The 25,032-nt window shown below is 34.8% G+C and overlaps 1 protein-coding gene across 1 annotated transcript in view; it reads right to left on the reverse strand.

The window, feature by feature from the left end:
• Rsrc1 (arginine and serine rich coiled-coil 1) overlaps positions 1-25,032 on the reverse strand; it is a 348,477-nt gene that overhangs the window by 183,928 nt on the left and 139,517 nt on the right. The gene's annotated exons all lie outside the window — the stretch shown is intronic.

Raw genomic sequence — 25,032 nt, forward strand, 5'->3', positions numbered from 1 at the left:
TTATAATTAATATAAGCCTCTGTGTATTTATTTGGGACTAACAGGCTGTGGGACTGGGCGGGACAGAAACTTCCTTTAACACAGCTCAGCAACACAGTATGCTGTGGTGTATGGGTTTGTCTGGCTGGCTATGCTTCCACTGTCTGGCATCATGACCTGGTGTAGCCCAGAAAAAGAGCAAAATTCAAAGTACTGTTTCTATTGAATGTGTGTTTCTTTAGCATACTACTCTAGAGTAAAAACTAACTAAATAAACAAACGAACGAACGAACGAACGAATGAATGAATGAATGAATGAATGAAAATGAATCTTAAGCTGAACCACTGTTAAGTGGAAACTATTTTCTATTGCCTATGGTGGGGTTTGAAAGATCACAAAAGTTTGGTCTGGGTCTAAATTCCTCAGGTAACATCCAAGATATTTATTTTTTTAGTGAAGCATCTGGAAAGAGAAAAATAAATGCACATTTATGCATTCTTATCTTCCACAACATCTGAAAAGTACCTTTGAAAAGGTATTCAGTGGTATCTCTATATTGCCAAATTCAATCACTAATTTTTCACCCAAATCTCTGTGCTTCTCCTAAGAGTTGCTGTGCTTCCTCTTTCAAAGTCTTACCTTATCTTCTTTGAGATTACATTATTTGGTCTTATTACATTTGTAAAACTAAAGAAAAAAAAAAAAGACTTGCTCGCTGTTCTTTGTAGGTTCATGCTCTTCTGTGTGACTAATGAAAATCACAGCATTCATTTTTCTTATGCTAGGGCTTTATCCTGGTCTATGCTACACTGTGACCAAACACATGTCATTCATAAGTTCAGGATGTTAATATGTTTTTCCAGTTACCTATTTGATACCTTTCTTTGCCGGTTTCAAAACACAAAAACAAAAAGGTTTAATTGGTCCAAAACTGATTTCTTGAGTTCCTTCTTCAAAACCAATTTTCTCTAGTATTTTTTTTATTTCAGAAGCAGATCATATCACTTCCCTCATGCTGAAGCTCATAAACCAGGAATCAACTATTTCCTTCCCTCCCCTCTCTCCCTGATGTAAAGCCTGTCACTAAGTCTGACTGATCATAGCTTTTAAGTAGCCACAGAAGCTATCTCTATTATGTCAACTAGTATTATGCTACTCCAACAGTCATAACTCTTAGCCTAGTCTTTAATTTTCTTGTAATTATTTTCCTCAAATTTTACTTCTGTCAACCACCTATCGCAAATACAAGCCATAATCTCATTTAAAAGGACTGTATTATTACCTTGTTCAAATATTTTCCATGTCTCCTCATTGAAGTCATTATAATTTGGCAACCTAGTGAAATTATTTCCTCAATAATTGTACTGTTAGTCACTACCCTGGGGCCAGATTTTGCATTACATGTCATCAATATAAAGTGTAAAAAGTGGTGTATGTCCCATGCAGCTTATAGGCAGGAATGAAATTGGTACACAAATACATGATTAGCAACTAATCACTGGGTACTAGTATTTTAACTAGTTAATATGTGAATAACATTTAATAACATAAAATATGACGGACACCTATGAGATAAAATAATGGAAATATAAAATCTAGTTCAGATCAAGGACTTTTTGCTTCACTGTCTTCCACTCTAACACTTTTCTTCAGTACTCCATATTTTTTGTGTGCTTTTGCTTTGTTGTTTTGTTCTGGAATTTTTCATTTTTTAGAGTTTTATTTGCTTTAATTTATTTGTTAAGAGAGATAGAACATTAAAGTTGGATGGATAGGGAGTTAAGACGGATCTAGAGGAAATGGAGGAGGAGAAATAATATGATGATAAAAATACAATTTATCAAATTTTAAAAAAGTAATAAATATAAAGAAAACCAGTAACTGTCTCAAAGTTCAATAAAAAGACTTTGAACTTCAAATCCATAACCAGTAAAAAACTTATATATGCAAATATATAAATGCACATAGACACAGACACAAAAACAACACTGCTCATTTTATCTTTAGGTTCTACATCAATGGCTTCAATGGTAGATTCAACCAACCAGAAACAGAAAATATTTGAAAACAGTAACTGCATTTATGTTAAAGATGTACAAGGTGCTTCCCTGTAATTATTCTCTAAAATACAATATACCAACTATTTAAACACCAACTACATTGTATTAGGTATTACAAATATTCTGGAATGATTTTAAGAATATGGGAAGAGAAACATATATTTCATGCAGTGATTACATCAAACTACTTTACATTATGGACTTGAGCATCCATCAATTTTGGTGTAATGGACCCAATCTCCAGCAGATTCAGAGGGACAACATATTTCTTTCTCCCTTCCTCCCTTTCTTTTGTCTTTTTGGATTGAAAATATGCACTACTTAGATAGGGCTATTAGTTGGTAAGTTGCTACCTTGGACATTTACTATTAAATGATAGTTATTCTTCAACTTTATTAAATCACCAATACTATTATTGGATTGGGTCCAAGTGATTACAAGTTAAAATTAATAGTAATACCACCATGTACATTTTAGGTGATCACAGCATACATACAGGCACATTTTTTGGTGGTTCTGGACAGAAACTCAGTGCCTTTAATTCCAGCACTCAAGAGGCAAAGGCAGGTGGATCTCTGTGAGTTCGAGGCGAACCTGATTTACAGAGGGAGTTCCAGGACAGGCTCCAAAGCTACACAAAGAAACCCTTTCTTGAAAAAAAATCAAACCAAACCCAAAAAAAAAAAAAAAAACAAAAAACAAACAAACAAACTTGCCCTGGGCTCATTTTCCTGCACCAAAACAGGACAAAGAGATAAGAGAAGGGAGAATTGCTTACTTAGAACAAAAAACACAAAAGTGTTTCTTTTTTAAATCTGAGTTTCCACAATCTAGTATTTCCAGTCATTTAGGTTGTCTTTGTATCATACACACAGGAAGGACTTTATTAGTACATAGAACACTGTTTCCGTTTCCAGCGTTGCCCCTTCTATTTAGAAACAACATACATTTTGGATAAGAGGGGAGAAAGAAGAAAGATGAAACACATGTGGGCAAGCTGATGAATCTGGATAGGTATACAAGGGAGCTTCGTGTCTGGCTCTTGAAATATCTCCCCAGGCTCCAACTTAAATAAAAAATAATAATAATTGCTCCCAAACCCCTATTTCTATAAAAGTTAGTCCAAAGTTTAAAGTTTTACTAATTGTAATATTCCTTCATGATACAAATTTTCTATTCCTTGAAAAATATCTTTTCTTACTCAATTACTACCATACTTAAACTTATTAAATTTAACTCTAGCAAAACAGCTATCTTCAACAAATTTTTGAAAAATACAAAATTAAAAACTTCTACCAAAAGAATAAACTCCAAGAGATAAGATGCAAATAAAACAACTATCATAATCTTTTGTTTTTTATTTGCAAGTATAAAACTGAAGAAAAACAAAAGCCTGGAACATAGCATCTGTCATATCAGAATATAAAAAGATGATCCTGGCACAAAATGAAAAAGCTCTAATTCATTTGCAAATCAAGCCTGCCGGTTCCATTTCAAGCTGGCGGTAACTGTCAAGAGTTAACAAGATAATCACTTTCAATCCTGCCTTCAATGGTACATTACACTGTTATTCCATTCAATAAGGCAGTTCTTTGGGGCACTAGATGAATGGTTTTCATTTCTAACTCACACAAAAAGTTGTGGGGGGAAAAATCCATGGGGCTTAAGAAAGAAATCCCTTTATGGGCATTTATCTGCCGGCACTTGCTTTTAGGCAAAAATGAGATATTTTGAAACATCAGTGTCCATTCACTTCCTCTATTCCTTTAGGCCCTTAATCCGTTAAAATAAAGGCATATGAGAAAAGTGCAAAACGACTTTCATTTTTTAAATTATCAATGTGCACAAAACAAAAATTCTCTATTAAAATGATGACATGCAAATGCAACACTATTCCATTCAAAGGGCTGAGATTAAGCAATATTCCTTCAATCCTATGATAACTCAGATGACTCTTGTATATTGCTACCTTATACAATGAGTAAAGTGTGGGTGCTCAAAATTTATATTTACCTCCTGTGGTATTTACAGTATTTATCACACTCCTTTAAAAGGATAAACACACACACACACACACACACACACACACACACACACACACACACACACACACAAACACACGCACGCGCGCAGTCTTTCCAGATGATTACCAGTATAATGAAAATGCATTGTAGCTAAGTGCTTATTTAAAATGATTTTTTAAACCAAAAAGTATTGCTAAACTGTTGGTATTTCATGGTTTAACTCATTTTCACAAGTAAATACAGTTACAATAACTGTATAATTGTTTTGCAAAAATATTAAAAATACGCATAAAATAACAAGCAGGTTTTGCTTTGCACAAAACAAAACAAAAAGTTTAAAGATTTAAACATATTCATTATAACTATACAAGCAGCTTGTCTTCAAACTACTCTTCAGGATACAAAAAATGAAGAATTTAAAATCTCTCCTAGACCGCTCCTATGTTGACCTAAGTCAACGAAATGCACAGTGTCAGAGCATAAAATCACAGGCACCATCTGTTTAAGAAGTACCACATATTATTGAGGTCTATCTAGCAATAGCACTATCTTTCTTTACACACTCCCTCAACTCAGGAAATAACATTGCCATATATTTCTACTATAATATAACCTATGATCAACACTCTTCATTTTATCAGTATTTATGAAAAACTATAATATACAACCAGTAATATATTCATTATTGCATATTTTTTTCTTTTTTCACATCTTTCATCTTTATTTGAGATAAAAATATTTGCAAACCTATAAAAGTCCTGGTAAATGAACCCATTAGTTTTATTGTAACAAAGGATTTAAGAAACCACAGTTGTGAATACTGATGACTAAAAAGACTATGAACTGAAATTTTAAAAATCAGACAACAATGATTTCAACAATATACAAAATAACCCTTTTAATATAGGAAGTCTTCTAACTAGAGAGCTTTTGGAGTAAAATTTCTTACAAGTTTCCAAGTAATCTTTCATTTGTCATTTGTCCTCAGAAAGGTAAGAACTATTTTTTACCTTTAAAACAACAAAAAGATATAGCAAAATAAGCAGGAAATGGTTTACAAAGTCTCACAGTATTAGGTAGATTGATTATTAATATTCATATTTTAAGTCAATATCTGATCTAGAATGTGTCCTTGTGAATAAATTATAATAAATCTGTATTTTAATAAGGCCCTTAAAAATTTTAAGCTCTATTTGAAAAACCAATTAATTTGAAATATAAATATTTGTTTAATCTCCTAAAATAAGAAATGATATGATGTCATAAACTCACAGTAACAGTTAGTAAATGTCATTATACCTAAAGTTACACTTCCAGTAACAAGTTAAATACAGCATGCAAATAGTCAGTGGTATAGTATGTTCAATAAATTATGACTGAAATACATGATTACAATGTATAATTTAAAACCAATGGAGGACAACATTAGAAATTCCCAAAGAGTTTTCAGAACACAATTCTTAGAGAATACCATTGTGAGTTAGTTGCCTCACTGGGCAAGAATACTAGGGTCACCCTATCATTGGGGTACCTTTGCTTTAGTTTGGTTTCGTGATCATCCTTAACTCAAAGAGGTAGAAATGTCTCATTGCTCAGCTTCAAGCTATTCAGCTGCAGCCTCTTTCCTCATTAGATCCCTGGGGTTAGCTTTAATCAAGGAAGGCACAAAGGAAGCAAGATGTACAAAGAAGCTTCACCTAAACATCAACAACTGTAGTAGCAGTGAAAAGTATCTAGCAGAAAAGCCTAAAGAAGAGTTGACATGGGTGACACCAAGCAACCCAATGTTCAGAATTATGTATGTATATATGCTTATCCACAACATCACATGTTTATACACATGCAGTTTTGAGAAAGATGGTGCAGACCTCACATATGTTAAGCACAAATTGTACCATACAGCTACACCTCTAACTCCACAAATACAATGTTTAATTGTAGAAATATACATTTGTAAATTAAAGCTTTGCTTTTGAAATGTGATAGACAGAGTTCTCTACAGAATTTCAATATGTGGAAACCTATTCCAGGAAGTAAGTGTGTGTAAGTAAGTGTGTGTGTGTGTGTGTGTGTGTGTGTGTACATATATATATTACTTTACATCTCAATGAAACAAATGTAATATACCAGTACCATATTATACAGATACTTAATCATTTTAGCAAAAACATTTATTTGAATTACTAAATACTTAACAATGAACTAAAATTTCAAAACTGTTATAACTTCCTCAGTTAAAACAATTATTTATAAATTATATTAAAAGCCAAGACATTATGTCATTCTACTCCTAACATCTCCAAAGTATCAAAAGAAACAAAAGAGGTAGTTCATGAGAGTAACTCCCTAAAATAGAAAAAAATAAGAAATCTCTTTACTGAAAACAAACTACAACCAAAAACCTAGAAAGCATGATAGTAGGGCAAACAAACTTCATTACTAAAAGAGTAAGGAATAAGGGGGACAAACTAAATTAACAGGCAGAAAGGAAATAATTTTAAATGCTTCCAAAACTAAAGAATAATAAAACATCAAGCTGAATCTTGATCATAACTTGGTTTGCATAAATTTACCACAATTAATAAAAGACACTGGGGTTGGAGAAATGGCTACTTAGTTAAGAGTATTCTCAGCTCTTACAGAGGAGCTGGGTCTGGTTCCCAACACCCACATGGTGGCTCACAAGATTGTGTGACTCCCCCTTGTAGAGGATCCAGCACCATCATTTGGTTCTGTGAGCACTGCCTACATGTGATGGACACACATAACATGCAGACAAACACGTACACACATAGAGTAAAAGTAAATCATAAAAAAATAATGAAATCATTTTATCATTATTTTTAGATGCATGTCTGAATACTTAATCACACCTAAAACAAATCAGCCATTAACGTCTATAATTTAGAAAATATTCATAAAAAATTAAAGTACTATTTAAAAGTTGAAAAAATAATACCTGCAAAGTAATTAGAAGATCACCAAATAATAAAAGCAAAGTGTTTGTTCATCAACATAATATGTTTAAGAAATAAAAGGTAAAAAGTTAATAATTATTATATACCTACTAGAATAGTAAAATTTCTCTTAAAATTATATCACTCTTTCAAGTTGGTTTTGGAGATATGAACACCTTCAAAGTTGTGGAGTAGTGTTCATACATTTAACTCAGGCTAATCAACCTACTTATAAAAATAAAGGAATAAGTAAAAATACAGCATACTATGGTGTTACTATCATAATGGGATTCTGTTTCAGTCTGAGTGATGGATCAAGACTGGTAAACTGAAAAGAGAATACTCACTCTAAATATTTTGGACATATACCTGGAGAAAAATGGTCCATACTTAAATATATTTCATAGCATGTTCTCTGACATGAGAAAGGCTCACAATTTATTTAAATGATAGTAAGTAGTATATACAATGTGAGGACAATTTTACAAAAATACAAGGAGAATATCAAAACACTAGAATATAAAAAAAGCCACTATTGTAAGTGACGAGATTATAGGTAATTTTTATTGCCTTTCTTTTTTTTTTAGATTTTATTTATTTATTATATATACAACATTCTGCTTCCATGTATATCTGCACACCAGAAGAGGGCACCAGATCTTATAACAGATGGTTGTGAGCCACCATGTGGTTGCTGGGAATTGAACTCAGGACCTCTGGAAGAGCAGCCGGTGCTCTTAACCTCTGAGCCATCTCTCCAGCCCCTGCATTTGCTTTTAAATGTTCTACAATTCACATATAAATGTGCAATGAGCACACACTATTTTTACACTCAGTTAACAAACATAAACTCTTCTGCCTTGAGGGGATGAAATTTCGGCTGTGAAGGCCTACCACAAAAAATTGATATCCCATAATGGAGAAAGCACTCCTTTACTATGAACTCCTGAAACAAATTCACCAATACAGCACAGAAATCTATGAATGAGCAACTACTGAAACATCTAGCAAATAAACATCTATTGGAAATGGGAAATCAAAACAGACTTTATTCAAATTTTAATACTAGTATTTTCATAGCTAATAACTTACTTCTTAGATGAAAGGCAAATAATTCAAAAGGATATTTTCAAGTTTTATAAATTTTTATACTTTCTTCTCCATCTTATAGTAGTATATATTCATTATTCACAAAAATAGGTTTAGTTATAACATTTTTATACATATATATCTTTACTTTGATAGTATTTACTCTTCTCATTACCTTTTGTTGGCTATACCCACTGATCCTTTCCCTCCTTTCCCCAGATAGTACTCCTCCTACTTTCTAATTTGCTTTGAAACATCTAAATGTTTCATTTCATCCATAAATGAAAGACAATACATTTGTCCATCTGGGCCTTGTTGCCTCTACTAAACCCCTAGAGATGATCCTGTTCAAATATACAGGCATACGGACAGATAAGCTGAGATCGGGTGGGCAGGATACTCTGATGATGGTGAAACCACAGCACATTATACGCTCAGAATGGCTATTTTATAAGATTGAACAGGGAGGCAGGTCACTGCATACAATTGAACAAGGAGGCAGGTTAACTGATCTCAGCAGGAGCAGTCTCTGTAGTGTAGCTGTCTTCAATACATAATCATGCAGGGGAGAAAGGTGTAGTGGAAACTTTCTGCAAGTACTGTCAGCATTCTCACTGGGAGTCCTGAGAAAGGCTTTGCCATCCCTCTGAGCCTTGATGGAAGGGGGAGGGGGCCTTGACTGGACAGGGGACAGGAAGACGAACTACATGGAAGGAATGTGTTATATTGCCATAGACTGAGGCTATGTATGGTCTTTGACATGGTTATGTCCGTATCAACAACATATTCACTTGGGGATGGGATGGAGAGTTGGCTCAGAGATTAAGAGCACTGGACTGCTCTTTCAGAGGTCCTGAATTCAATTCCCAGCAACTACATGGTGGCTCACAACCATCTATCATGAGATCTGGTACCCTCTTCTGGTGTGCAGGCAAATATGGAGACAGAAACTATATGTAATAAAAATAAGTAAATAAAACACATTCACTCCCTGGCCTATGCCTGCCACCTCCTGCATGAGGTGAGTCGGGGCTCTCCTCTGGCCCCAACTCTTCCCATAAACCTCTCCTCCTTCTTCCTGAGCCTGCCCCTGGAAAGGAGTGGACCTGCCCAGCGGGGAGGGGGGGGCTGAATCTGGCCACACCTCACACTTGGTCCCCCCTCCGCCCTCCCCCCTTTGCTTGAGGAGACTAAAAGAGGAGAGACACCACCTGCACCCACTGGAAGAAGGGATGGGAAGACTACACAATAAGAACAGACTCAACAATAGAAAGACCAATATGACACCATCAGAATCTAGGGACTCCACATCAACAAGAATTGAGAAGCCCAACATAGAGGATGAAGAAGAGATGGACCTTAAAAATTATCTTATGAAGATGATAGAGATTATTAAAGAGGAAACAAGAAAATCCCTTAAAGAAATAGAAGGATAAACAAGCAAAAAATTACATGAAATGGAGGAAAAGACAAACCAAAAAATTCAAGAAAATAAACAAATCTCTTAACAAATCTAAAGAAAGCCAAGAAATAACAACCAAATAAGTGCGGGAAACAATTCAAACAGTCCTGAGATTGAAAGCAGAATTAGAAATAATAAAAAAAACACAGAATGAGGGGATGCTGGAAATAGAAAAGCTTGGTAAATGATCAGGAACCACTGATGTAAGTATAACCAATAGAATCAAAGAGATGGAAGAGAGAATTCAGGTGTTGAAGACTCTCTAGAAGGTATACAGTCAGCGACCCAAGAAAACATCAAGTCGAACAAGTCCCGAACACAAAATAGCCAGGAAATATGGGACACCGTGAAAAGACCAAACATAAGAATAATAGGTATAGAAGAAGGTGAAAAAATTCAGCTCAAAGGTACAGAAAACATATTCAACAAATCATAGAAGAAAAATTCCCCAACCTAAAGAAGGATATGCCTATGAAATTACGAGAAACTTAACATCAAATAAACTGGACCACAAAAAGAAGTCCCCTTGCCACATAATAATCAAAACACCAAACTTACGGAATAAAGAAAAAATATTAAGAGCAGCAAAAGATCCTCAAGATCCAGCAATTCCTCTCTTGGGCATATAACCAAAGAATGAACACTCATATAATAAGGATATATGTTGAAGTATGTTCATACAGCATTATTTGTAATAGCCAGAACCTGGAAGCAACCTAGATGCCCCTCAACTGAAGAACGGATAGAGAAAATGTGGTACATTTATACAATGCAGTACTACTCAGAGGAAAAAACGCAATGGAGTCTTGAAATTTGCAGGCAAATGGATGGAACTAGAAGAAACTATCCTGAGTGAGTAATCCAATCACAAAAAGATAAACATGGTATGTACTCACTCATTTTTGATTTTTAGACATAGAGCAAAGGATTACCAGTCTCCAATCCCCACTGCCAGAGGAGCTAGGAATCAAGGAGGACCCCAAGAGAAGATTGCATAGTTCCTCAAAGAAGGGGATGGGAACAAGAACCCCTGACCAAAGTGAGAGCCCAAGGTGGGGGAGGGGGGAGGAAGGAGGTGGGAAAGGAAGAAGGGGAAGGGGGAGGAGAACAAGAGGACTGAGACAGGGGAGGAATAGAGGAGGGCAAGAAAGGAGATGCCTTGACAGAGGGAGACAGTACAGGTTTGGCGTGAAGTCTGGCACAGGGAAAATGTTAGGGGATTCACAGGGATGACCCCAGGCAGTGGTGGAGAGGATGCCATTGATTCCCTTCCCTTATAATGAGATTGATGCCTACCTTGGTTACCATTCTTAGAGCCTTCATTCAGCTAAGTACTGAACAATACTACTGGAATCCAGTTGTGGAGAGGGAGGAGGGATGAGCAAAGGAGCCAAGATAGGGCCGGAGAAACCCCCAGAAACAGTGGACCTGACCTACTGATAGCATGGAGATCCTAGTCAAAAAGCTGGGGAAACAGCATTGGACGAACAATATGCTATACTTAAAAGTTGTGAGATAGTATACTTGAAGTGTTCTCAAAACAAAAATGATGAATATGGGTGATATAACATATTAATTGGTTTAATTTAGCCATGCCATTGTGAACATACTGTATTATGTATCATAATTGTGCATGGCTTTATTTATGAGCTAAATAAATGAATGGGAAAAAAAGAGACTGAATGCAAAGGGCAGAAAATTACGTACCATATATAAGTACCATATATAAGTACTAATAAGAAAGTCAGAATGGATTTTTTAAGAAACAAAAGAGATTTGAAGAAAACAGGTCTGAAAATGATCAAGGTCATTTTTTAAGGATACATAGGTTATACAGGAAACAATGTAACAATAGTAAATATACGTGTGCCCAATAATAGAGTTCAGAGACTACCAAATAAAAGCAGGAAGAATTAAAGGGGAAAAGACATATCAAGAATAGGTAGAGGGAAAAAAAAAGAATAGGTGAAGAAAATAACATTACGGAAATTCCAAACTAATGTATCTTGAATATATTGGTAAGTGGTGATAAAATTAGTATAAAAAGAAAACCTAAGTAAGTCAAAACAATTTGCAAAAATAATGAATTAGGAAGGCTAGCACAGCATAATGATTCCAGTTCTTATTTCAAGTTGACAATAATCAGAATGATAAATAGCATCAAAATAGACGAATGAATGGAAGACAGTATAATGTCCCAAAAAACACACTCATTTTTCGACAATGGATTTTTATAAATGGAAAAAAGGTCTTGTAAGCAAACTGCACTTTTTATCATAAAAGGGAAATTTACCTGTATTTTAAAACATGTCTCAAAAATCAGCTCAAAATAGTTTGTAGTCCTAATGTATCAAATGGTGTACTAACAAGGAACCATAAACGGGGGGGGGGGGGGCATGAAATTTAACATAAACTTAGAACCATGAGGTAAGCTTTTAATTCTTCATAAATACATCACGTCAGGTATTAAAGCTGGCCAATAAAAGAGTTTTATTCGTGTATACTTTATATGAACTGAGATCAGATGTATTTCAGAATTCATACTTTTCTGGTGTTTGGAAAGTTTGCAGGGACACGATAACATATCTTAAGAGTATGTAGCATGAATAGTAAAACTCAGATAGATATTCGGGTTCAAGCTGAAAAATCAGAAAAGCAAAGCGGCAAACCACTACAGGGTTCTTACGTCTACCAAGGCTCAGACCAAAAGGGGTGATCCTGTCCTCAGTGTGACTGCAAACTGGCTGACTCCTGTCTCCTCAAGTCCCTTATTCCTCGATAGTGTGGGTATTAAAGGCGTGCACCACCACCACCTGACCTCTGTGGCTGCTGAGATTAAAAGTATGTGCCACCACTGCCTGGCCTGTGTGGCTGACTAGTGTGGTTAGCTCTGCACTCTAATCTTCAGGCAAGCATGTTAGATCATAAACAAAATATCACCAAAAGAGTTGGGATTCCCCCTATTTTTAGTGACACCATTTAGACTACTTTTATATAAGTATAGAATTTAGGAGGCTTCTTCAGTAATAGATTGCCATGTGTTTTTTTCAGTATGTTCTCGCCCCATATTCCCTCCCTTATTTTCTCTCCCATCCCTCTCCCCATTGAATCATCCTATTCCAGTTTTCTATTTGTCTCTCCATTAACAATATATGCTATTTCCTCTTCCATGGGAGACTGTCCCCTCTGGTCCACACCATTAGTCCCTTAGTAGGTAACAAGCCTCTATGGTTATTCAGATTGTAGCACATATATTGAATGCTTAAAACCTAACATCTACATATAAAAGAAAATACAAGATTTGGATTTTGGGACTTTTTTTTTTAATGAATTGTTTACTATGCTCAGCCAGTAATGGGAATAACAGACACCCGGCATGTATCAGGACTTATGTTAAGATCAATCTTCAAACTAAACACAGAGATGTTCTTCCATTTTTCATGAGAGGAGGCTGAGGCATGCAGGTTTTAAGTTCCACCACATAGTTTTAGCTCCATATATTTGCCAGCAGGTTTCATTTTTCTAACAGCTAAATAATATTCCATTTTGTTAATGTACCCCCTTTACATTATTCATTCAGCAGTTGATGAACACTGGGGTTGTTTCCAATTTCTGGCTATTATTAATAGAGCAGAAAGAAACATGGATGAGCAATTGTCTGTAGTATGATCTAGGGCCCGCTGGATGGTTGCCCAAGAATGGTATAGCTGGATCTTTTCTCAGCTTCCTGAGAAAATGCCACACTGACTCCCATTGTAGTCCCTCAAGTTTGCTCTTCCCTCAGCAATGAGTAAGTGTTCCCTTTCCTTTGCAGACTCTCTCACATGTGCTGTCATTTGCTTTTGTCGATTTGTGTAATTCTGACTGGGAAAAAGATAAATCTCAAAAAACTTTAAATTAGCATTTCCCTGATGGCTAAGTATATTAAACATATCTTTAAGTGTTTCTTAGCCATTTGTTGCTTTGCCTTTTGAGAACAATTTGCTTAGTTCTAGACCCCATTTTTTTTTAAATTGGGAATTTTTTTTCTTGATGTCCAGTTTGGGGGGAGGGTTGTTTGTTTGTTTGTTTTAGTTATTTATATATTATCATTCTATCAGAGTATAATAGGTAAAGACCTTTTCCCATTTGTAGGTTACTGTTTTGCCTGAATGATGGTATCCTTTGCCATGCAGAAGCTTTTCAGCTCCATGGGGGCCCCATGTGTTATCAGTGTCCTGTTCAGAAACTCTTTTCCTACACAAATGCATCTGAACCTATTCCCCAATTTCCCTTCCATCAGATTTATGGGTTTTTATGTTGAGGAACTTAATCCATTTGGAGTTGAGTTTGTACACTGTGGTATGAGCCTACTTAGATTATTTTATGTGCAGCCATTCAGTTTGACCAGTACTATTTGTAGAAGATGTGGTCTTTTTTCCAATAGTACTTTTGGCTTCTTTGTCAACAATCAGGAGTCCATACTTATGTCTGGGTCTTTGATACTATTCCATTGATCAACATGTCTGTTTTTATATCAATATGTCCTAGTGAATGTTCTATTACTGTGAGCATGGAATCACTTATAAAAGAAACATTTAATTGGGGCTGGCTTACAATTTCAGAGGTATAGTCAATGTGGGAAGCATGGTGATGCACAGTTAGACATAGTACTAGAGAAGGAGCCAAGAATTCTGTATCTGGATTGGCAGGCAGAAGGAAGAGAAAGACACTGGACCTATTTGTGCATTTGAAGTCTCAAAGCCCACCCACAGTGGTACACTTTGTTCAATAAAGTGACAGCCACTCCATGTCCTAACTCTTTCAAATAGTGCCATTCCCTATAAGCCTATGGGGGGGGGGGACATTTTCATTCAAACTACCACACAGCCAAGTTGTTTTTATTACTGTAGCTGTGGGATAGTGATACCTCCAGAATTTTTTTATATTGCTGCTGCTGCTGCTGCTACTACTACTACTACTACTACTACTACTGTAGTTATGCTGGGTTCTTTTATTTCCATATGCTGTTGAAGACTTTCCAATTTTGTGAAGAATTATGTTGGAAGTTTTAAGGGGACTGCATTGAATCTGTAGATTGCTTTCGTTAGAGTAGCCATTTTTACAATAGCATTCCTATTGATCCATGAGCATAGGAGATCTTTCCACCTTCTCATGTCTTTTTTGATGTCTTACAGTTTTTATTATACAAGTCTTTCACTTTCATACTCAGAGTTATCCCAAGATATTTTATTTTTGAGGCTATTGCAGAAGGTATTGTTTCTCTAATATCTTTCTGAGTGTGTTTGTCTTTAGTATTAAGGAAGGCTACTAGTTTTATGTATTGATTTTATATTATGATATTTTGCTCAAAGTGATTACTGGCTGTATAAGATCACCGGTAGTGTTTTTAGGGTCATTTATGTTTAAAATCATATCATCTGCAAATAAAGATTCTTTGACTTCTTCCTTTTCAGTTTGTATTCCCTTGATCTCCTTCAGGTGTCTTACTGCTCTAGATAAGACTTTAAGTACTATATTGACTAGGTAGGGAGAGAATAGACATCCTCCTCTTGTTCCTAAATTTAGTGGAAATGCTTTGAGTTCCTCTCTTTTTAGGTTAATGTTTGCTGTATGCTTATTGTAAATTGTCTTTATTGTATTGAGGTATGTTACTTGCATCCCCAGTCTCTCCAGGATATATATCTTGAAGGGATGCTATATTTTCTCAAAGCCTATGGTGATACATTATTTATGATTTATTATAGCTTGCCTGAGGATTCAGAAAGCAAAGTCATCCTCAAGCAAAAGGGATCAGTGGTTGCACACACCTTTAATCCGAAGACTCGGGATTAAGAAGTAGACAACCTCTGTTAGTTCAAGGCCACCATGGCTTACACAAAAGTGAAGAGAAACAGAGCTCATGCCTTTTATCTCAGCACCTGGGATCACATGCCTTTAATCATAGCATTAGGGAGGTATATGATAGAAGCAAGGTCTCAGAATGGGCATTCATTCTCCAGCCTCATTGAGGAAAGGAAGACATTGAAGTCTCCAGCCATGCTGAGGAGAGCACAGCAGTCATGAGTGAATCTGAGGAGCAGTGAAGTAGGGAGTCTGAGGATTGCCCCTTTGGTCTGAGCTGAGGTGGAGGTAAGACCTACTGGCTGGCTGCTTTGCTTTTCTGATCTTCAGGCAAGATTTAACAAATCATAAATAATATATCACCACAAAAGGCTTTTCTACATCTAATAAGATGATCATTTTATGGCTTTCAGTCTGTTTCTATGTGGATTAGATTTCCCTGTTTACATATGTTGAGCCATCCCTACATCTCTGGGATGAAGCTAATATGATCATGGTGGATAATCTTTTGGATATGCTCTTGAATTCTGATTTCAACTATTTTATTGAGAATTTTTGCATATATGTACAAAAGGGATACTGGTCTATAATTTTCTTTCTTTGTTGGGTCTCTGTATGGTTTAGGTATCAGAGTAATGTTGGCCTCATAAAAGAATCAGGAAATGTAGCTTCATTTTCTATTTTGCAGAATAATCTGAGGAGTATTGGCCTTAATTATTCTTTGAAGGCCTAGTAAAAGACTATGCTTATTCTATATGACCCTAAGTGTTTTGTTGTTGTTGTTGTTTTTACATGACTTTTAATTGTAGTTTCTATTTCATTTCGAGTTTAGGGTTTGTTAAATTATTTGATCCTGCCTTAATTTTGGTAGGAGATACAAATTATATCAAGTAATTCATTTCTTTTACTTTTTCAAGTATAATGGAATACAAATTTTTAAAGGATGCCCTTATGATTCCCTGGATTTCCTTGGTGTCAGTTGTATTTTCCATTGTCATCCCTAATTTCATTAAAATGGATTTTCTCTGTCTCTTTCATTTAACTTAAGTAAGGTAAGGGTTTGAAAGTCTTGTTGGTATTATTTAAAAAATGAATAAACAAAAACCTCCCTTTCTTTTTCCCCACCCTCCCTCCCTTCTCTCTATTTCATTGATTTCAGCCCTAAGTTTGATTATTGCTTTGACTATTTCTTGCTATCTATTCTTTTGAGGGTGTTATTTTTTCTTGTTTTTCTAGAGTTTCAGGTGTGGTGCTAAGTTACAAATATATCTCCAAGACTGTGGTCTATTTTGGAGAAATTCCATGTCTTGCTCAGAAGAAAGTATATTCTTCTGTGTTTAGGTGAAATGTTTTATAGATGCCTGTTATGCCTATTTGATTCATGACATTATTTAATGTCAGGATTTCCTATTTAATTTTTTGCCTGGATGGCCTATCTATTAATAAATGTGGAGTATTACTATCACTATAATAAGATATATGTAACTTTTGGGTAAGTTTCTAACAGGTTGCTAGGTTCTTTGTTAAAATTCTGTTTATATATTTTTCATAAATTATTGGTTATTTTTAAAAGAAATCACTTTATGTATGATGTACATGAAAGCAAATATAATATTTTAATATTAGTAGAAATAAACAAATTAAAATAGAAGATACGTGGAAAATATACCTTAATAAAAAAGACAGTATTGAATATCAATTTAAAATGTTAATCTGAACTCTCATCATTCACTATCATAATTCCTAGATGATGAAATGCATACTCATATGTTATTCTAACATAAAAGAAATACAGATCTGATTTATATAATGTCTTAGTAGGTAGTGCATTTCTTTCATTTCATAACTGGCCACACCTTAGACTCAATGAAACACAGTATGTTTACAAATACTGTCTTCTGACAAAACAATGGCATTCCTGTATTTTGATCCCCAAATTCCACTTTGGATTGGAATTATTGGGATATATGGCTGATTCCAGGTTCTGAAAAAAATTATTTAACTTTACACTGAGGGAAAAATCATTATTAAACTAATGGAGTCCTGAAAAGGGAATGAAGGAACATATTGGGAAAGGGTTCTTCAGCAGCATACTACGACTTAAACAACAGAAACAACAGCCACAATTGATGCTTTGAAAGTTGTAGAATAATAGTAACACCAAGTGTAAAAATGATACACATAGGTGAGAAAGTAAAAATCAAACCAAAAGTCAGCAATTATTACTATTGGGGAGTATCAATCTAACTCTTCATTCTAAAAACTGATTCTGCAATAGAGTCTTTAAAGAAGAATTCAAGGGCTAAGTCACTGAAGTATAGATACTTAGCTGGACTTATGGTTGATTAATAAGGACATCTGAATGAAACTGACTTAAGATTAGTAAAATAAGAAATTTTCGAAGACTGTTTCTATTCCCCACCATGAATCTGTTTCATTACTAAGAACACATCCAAGGTTCAGAATATGCAACTGAAAAACTGAAGAAGAAAAGGGAATGGGAGAGTGGGGAGATCTGGAGCCAGAACCAGGAAGAGAAGAAGCAATGGCCTCTACCTACAAGCTGCACACTTTGACATAAAAGAATGAAGAAATAAAATTGTAGCAGAACAATGGTGTTATATATAATTTCTAATATATAAAGTCTCATTTGTATCACATCAAGATATTACAGTTACCTTTGTATTTTTTCATTTCTAACCATCAACACAAACTTCAACTCACAGTAAAATAGTTTTAAACAATACCATCATATATGTATGTGTGTGTGTAGATATATATATATAATATATATATATATATATATATATATAGTACGTTCAGTTAGAGACCTAAATATCACTAGATTATTACTTATTCAAAATTTACACAATTAAAGCTATCATAGGTGGAAACTGAATTTCAGTTTCTAAAGATCAGTTTAACCTTTAAACATCCTGATTAAACTCAACCTTCATCCTTAAAACTTCAAATTAGCAAACAAGCCACAACATAATATATGCTGTGGTATAGGTCTTCTGTGAATAGCTGGGATCTTCAACTGTTCAGCTGCAATACAAGCCATTGAGGTTTTGGCCAATACAAGCCAATTTGAATAATCAATATGACAACCTTATTTTTCTAATGCAAACAGGATTGCTACAGTAAGGTGTCTTGCTGCCATATCACAGTCATGGCCTCTTTTAACCCCTAATTAGATTGAGGCGATTATCCCTGCTCTTCCTTACAAGTGTACAGCTTGGATAAGGGATGACAAAAGCTATCTGCCACTTATTCCGCCTTTGCAGACAGCAAGTTATCCAGAGAGACAGAGAATAAGATCAACAAACAATTGTTATTCATATCATCATCCAAGTGTTAAGACAGTCACAGTTTCCATACATGCAGAGTGAATATAGCCCAGAGCATGAGGTAACTGCAGGCAGCTTAAGAACATCAAGGTTACACAGATGGAAATTCATGGTGATGTTAGGGAATTATGTCTAAATCAAACTCATCTGCATAAAAACAAATGATCAGGGATTTGTCTTTTGTATATAATATATTGAGTTTATTATGTTTCTCCTCATGAATTCTTTAAAGCTAAATTTTCATATTGATTTTTCTAAATACATAGCATTTATCATGAAGAAAATATGAAAATTCATGGTTTTCAGAAACATAAATGCCTTAGGAGTCAATTCAAATACTTTAAATACTAAATAGTAAGCTTCTTTTCATTATGACACTGCAACATTTCTATTAAGTTTTTATAATCAAGTTAAATCCTATTATGGCAGTTGATTTCAAATGCTTTTCTTAGTTTTCTCATAACAATTAGATTTTTAGATCTTGGTTATAATTTCTGACCAATTACCATCACAGTAACTGCAATCACTAGAACATATTCATGTGTAACTGCAAGGATTCCAAACCCACACCTTCATAGTACCATGAGAAAAAACATGAAGGTTGGCTTGCTGATGAGAAAAGTCTTTAGTTACTCTAAAAGATCATGAAGCCACCATGGAAGACAAAGGTTGCCAAAAAGAATCCTCATTGTTAAAAGTCAGTATGTATGTCCCTTTCAAGGTCATAGTCACTTTGATGAAAGAAAAAGACTGGGATAGGAACAATCCATGAATTTTATTTCTGTCTTATGTTTTTCACCCATAATTCTATCCTTCAAAACAAAGTGGCTAAGACTAATATATTATTTTGCTGAAACTCAGGACAAAGCTCCAAAGTTCAACAATGCCTATTTTCATTGTTAGCAAAACCTTACCACACAACTGACGAGTATAAAGCCATGAGTTACAGAGTCCAGATTCTTAAAAGTGTGATTACTTGGCTACAGAGTGGGAAATTTTGCCAGGGTGTATCATGAAGTTTATGACAGGTATCTCCCCCCCCCCCGAGAACTGTACGATTATCTAAGCTGTGTGTTTTCTTTCTCTAACATAAGTTGAACATGACTTCATTCTTAAAGTTGAAAGTTGAACCCTGACACAAGACATAGGGTAAGCATTGTGAAACAAGTATGGACTCACTTCTCCCCACATCTGGAGCATCATCCTTTGATGAAGAATCCCAAGCTTCATAAGCAGCATGTGTGAACATAGCCACCATGCTCAGACACAGCATGTATATGCACATGTGCATGCACGTACACACACACACACACACACTTACATGTTTACAGTCAGCAATTTTATAAATTACAAGCTTCATGTATAATATGTCCGCATAATGTTTACTTTTATGGAATGAGATAAAAAATGTAACAAAAAAGAAATACTTTCTATTAAACATGCAATAACCTTAGTTTATACTGAATGAATGTTAACATTTGAGCAGATATGACTTTGTTTCTCTAATTTATTAATAATCTTTAAGAAAGTACATAATCCTTCTGAAAGTAAACATAAATTATAATTTAGGCAACAGTTTTAAGAATGATGATACAAATGTTTAAGAAATATGATACAAATGTATAATGGAAAAGCACAGCAGACATATAGAGATGGCTATTTCAATTAGAGCACTTTCTGTTCCTGAAAACTTAAAACATCAGGGTTAAAAGTAAAAACACCAAATACAAAAGATGGACTATTAAGTGACATTTTACACTATAGTGAAGAACAGTCTTACTCCTACTGTCATATTCTAATTAGTCTTTTTTTCATGTCATTTTTAGCTTTCTTTGTTCTTTTACTCAGTTAACTATCATACTTAAGAGTTCCTACCATCTTTTATTAAAGCATTGAATAATTTGAGAAATAGCAATTTGAAAATTAAGTGGCAAATGAAACTACTGAGTTTTAAACTTTTCCAGTAGCCTAATTTTCTACAAAACTCTACTACTGTCAGTATGTCTCAGTAGCATTTTATATATATAATACACATGTATACACACATATATAGACACATATATGATTGGGTTTTTCTTTTATTTAAGTCAATACAGCATTCTATTATTTTAAAGGCATAAAAGTTAAAGCCATAAATAAAAAGCCGCCTTTGTTCCATTCTAGATTTCCAACCAAACAGTATCCAGGTAGCCACAGGTGGATGACACATGTGGCTTGCAATTTGGAAAATACTATCTTCAAGTTAAAACTGTTTAGTAGGGCACAGGCCTTTAATAATCTAGCAGCCATATTTAAGCAGATTAGTAACTATTTTTTATTTCTATGATAAAGAAGAATCAGAAATGCAAATTTAGTTCAACTACAAGAAAGGGTTTCTACAGTATGCAAAATACTAGAATAAATTTCTAAGGGCAGCTTGAATCTTTTACACCAAATATTTTAAAAGAGTATAGTCTAATATTTCAATTTATTTATTTGATGATAGGGAAAAGATATGGACAGTCCTCACACTGAAGTAAAATTCACTTTGAAAGAATATTTATAGAATTTTTTGTGTGTTTCATAATTTAAAATTCATTCATATGAGTAAAAGTAATAAAGAATTTTGTAGGGGAAGCTGTAGCCACGCCTACTTAGGGGCTGGCTACAGGTGTGCCTGGGCGTGGTCAGGGTGATGTAGAATGGCACTTTCAGGGGACTGCGTTTCTCTTTCGGTTTCACTTTGGTACTTGCGGTACAGACTGCTGCCACGCCAGCTGGCTAGGTTGCTCTGTAAGTAAGGCTTTTCCCTATTAAATACCCTTGTATTTCTACCTGACTCCGTATTGGTAATTTCCCACTGTAGTATTTAAATGTTTTTACAACTTTAAAACTAAGAATATAGCGGGAAAGAGAGATAGCTCAGAGGGTAAAAGTGCTTGCTGCTCTTCTGGACCTGGGTTTGATTCAAAGGACCCACACAAGGCAGTTCCTAACTACCTGTAACTCTAAGGAATCAAACAACTCTGTCTTTCATGAGTACACACACACACACACACACACACACACACACACACACACACACCACATAAATAAAAATAAAATCTCTTATAGAAGATTTATAACATCTCTTGAATTCATTGTAAAATAGTGTCATTGAAGAAGTGGACTGTAAAAAAAAACTATGAACGATTTCAAGTATAATAAATAGAAAAGAAATCTAAAATCAATGAAAGTAAATGGACAGAAATCTGTGTTATATTTTCATTTATTTTACTCAGTCTATTAACCAATGTTAAACAAATAATCCCAGGATTTTTTATTCTGATCCCCAAATGAAAAGGGGGAACCACATTTGGAGAAAATGTATGTTATTTATTCAGGCAACAATATGTGCCTTAACTCTGACTACTACAGAGGTTCTCTATATGTTGTCAAGTCAAATTCAACTGGATGAAATGATGTAAAACAGGACAAACCAACATCAAGATTCTTGATGTAATATATTCAGGTGATACATCACTCCAGAATATTCATTAACAAAACTTCACAATGTGGATAAACATGAGGAAGTATTAGACAAATCCTACTTGATGAACTGTAAAAAGCAACTGGCCTATGCATGTTTAAGGTAACAAAAGACCAAAACACAAAACACCAAAGAAAAAACAAACAAACAGAAAACCAGAACAATTTTCACATTAAAGGAGAGTAAAGAGACATGACAGGATTAACATGACTTTAGACAGGATCTCAGATGAAGGTAAGGTTGATAGATATATAATTATGGATAGAACTTAACTAAGTGTAGGTTTATGGATGGTACAATGTTGAGTAGATAAGAATACTGTATAAATAACATTTATTGATTTTGATAATTATATTATTGATCATTTTAAATGTTATTTATAAAAGTGCAAGGAAATAGCTAAGAATAAAGGAAATAGAGAAATTTACTCTGTATGTGAGTATGTGAATACCTATATACACACACACGCTAAGAGAAAAAGAAACAAATATAGAAATTTGGTAAAGCAAATGAGGCAAAAAATTACTGTTCTGACTGGTTATATGTCACCATGACATAGATTAAAGTCATTTTGGAAGAGGGAACCTCAATTGAGAAAATTCCACCACTAGACTAGCTTGTGGGCAAGCCTGTGATGCATTTTCTTGATTGACAATTGATGTAAGAGGGCCCAGATCACTGTGGGCAGTGCTACTCCTAGACTAGTGGTCCTAGATACTATAAGAAAGCAGGCTAAGCAACCCTGGAGAAGTCAGCTGATAAGCTACACTAGATCAGTTTCTGCATCAGTTCCTACCTCCAGGTTCCTGTCCTGATTCAGTTCCTGTCTTGGCTTCCCTCAGTGATGGACTAGTACCTAGATGTGTAAGATAAAATAAAACCTTCTCTAGCCAAGATGCTTTTGGTTGAGGTAGTTTATCACAGCAATAGAAACCCTAGGTCAACAGATGAATTTTTTTTTAACGCAGTATTTGTACACATGGTGTTCTATTTAGCTATAGATAAGAATGAAATTGTGTCTTGTGCAGGAAAATAGATGTGAGTGAAGAGCAACACATTAAGAAAAATTCAGAATCAGAAAGACAAATACCATGTTTCTCTCATGTGAACCTTAGATCTTATAAAACACACACACACACACACACACACACACACACACACACACACACACACACACACAGAGGTTGATACATCAAATATATAACATGAAAGTAGAAGTGAGACTGGAGAAATAAGGAAACTATGAAGACAGGGAGAAAAAAGAAAGGGAATTGGCATAGAGATGAATGTGGTCAAAATACATGATTTACTTATATTAAAATGTCTTTATGAAACCCATTACTATACATAATTGATGCATGCCAAGAAAAAAAGAAAATTAGAAATCTACTGATTTTTTTTTGGAAGACAGGAAGAAAAAAGGATAATGTGATCTTTGTTCAAAAATTAATTCTCTATTCAATAACTAAGGACTAAAACCAAAGTCACACAATACACAGCATTTATTGTCTATAGTGCTAATAAATCCTCCAGTGCTGTTGGAAATTGATTTGGTGAGGAAAATACAAGTCTTAGGAATTAATGGTTTTAACCCTCCAAAGCTAAACAGAACCCAACAATACACTTTCAAGCTGAATTCTGTTAGTATCTCTCTCCAGTTAAAATGATAACTAAATATTTTTAAATTAATAATTTCTCCTGATGTGGACAATGAAGACACAAAAGTAGATGTCACTGCCCTATAGTCATATTTCTCAAACTCCAGTACTCCTTACACAAAATCCTAAAAGTATTTAATTACTCATATGGACATTTCACTATCATCACCATTTTGGCTTTAGTACATACATATATAAAGTGTACAAGTAAATAATATTATAAATACCATAAGTATTCAGTCATACTCAGAGAGGGTACACAAAGAGAAGGAAGATAAGAGGGAAGAAATAATAGAAGGTTTGCAATGGAAACATGTACAGAAAGTTAAACTTAGCATTCAGGGCACTTGTAATAAGGGTGTTACTCGCATTCCTGGTGTCCATGGAGATCAGAAGACATTGTATTCCCCTGAAACTAGGGTAACAGACAGTAGTTGTTACCTAAGTAGTCATCTAAGTGCAGAGAATCAAAAAAAAAAAAAAAAAAGTCCTCTGGAAATGCCGCCCATGCATGCTCTTTACTGCTGAGCCATTGCTTTGGTCCTGAGAAAGGAGGAGTTACTAAGCCAAGTATTTTTAACATGACATTACTATGGGCAAAGCTTAAGTAATATTCTATAAAACAGTATCAGACATACAGAGTGAAAAAGATCTATTCAGTCATGTAACTTCACAGCTCTTAAAACCTACTCAGAATCATCAGCAAAGAGAACTAAGGTCCACTAAAAAGGGATAAACCTGGCAATTAATGTTTGTACTAATTACTAAGGCATGGCTTCAGCACAGTATACTGAGGCAGGGATTCTGCCAATGCCATTCTTCTTTTCACAGTTTCCTTACTAGGTTCTTGTGTTATGTTGTTAGAAGAAAACAGGTTATTTAGCGAAACTTTCTCTACTTCCTGTTTCTGTCAGAGTTGTTGAAGCATTACTATTCAGAGGCAATAACTCACTAGTATCTCCAGTTTCTGGAAAGACTGTCTTCCCCATTCTCCAAAATTGAAAATTCCCTCAGAAACATTAGCAGCCAGTTCCCCTTCCTAAGTGGTCTGTGTCCTGTATTTATGGAGTCCTTACTCCCACAAGCTTGTAAGCTGCCTT

The sequence above is a fragment of the Cricetulus griseus genome, assembly GCF_003668045.3.
Source record: "Cricetulus griseus strain 17A/GY chromosome 1 unlocalized genomic scaffold, alternate assembly CriGri-PICRH-1.0 chr1_0, whole genome shotgun sequence".
Taxonomy (NCBI): domain Eukaryota; kingdom Metazoa; phylum Chordata; class Mammalia; order Rodentia; family Cricetidae; genus Cricetulus; species Cricetulus griseus.